Raw genomic sequence first — 324 nt, 5'->3', positions numbered from 1 at the left:
GTGCCTGCAGTTGCCGGTTGCCAAGCGCTGTCTGAGAGACCAGGCACTCTCCCACCGAGTGCCGCCGGGAGTGCCTGCTGTTTGTTGCATGCAAGACGGATTCGACAAGAATACTTCGTGCAGTCTGAGGTGAAAAATATCATCCTAAAATGTCCATCTATTCGCGAAAACAAGATCCATACTAATTGCATTAAACTTTTGTTATATAGTTAATTATAGATTAGATATATACTCAGTCTTATAGAATATTACTAAAGTGTCCATGATAATTTCTGTTATATTTAAGTTGCTTTGAAGTTCTTGTGAAATGTTCAAGTTTTGCGC

This window comes from Penaeus monodon, chromosome 29 (assembly GCF_015228065.2).
Source record: "Penaeus monodon isolate SGIC_2016 chromosome 29, NSTDA_Pmon_1, whole genome shotgun sequence".
In the NCBI taxonomy this organism is placed as follows: Eukaryota; Metazoa; Arthropoda; class Malacostraca; order Decapoda; family Penaeidae; genus Penaeus; species Penaeus monodon.
This window is presented reverse-complemented; position numbering follows the sequence as displayed.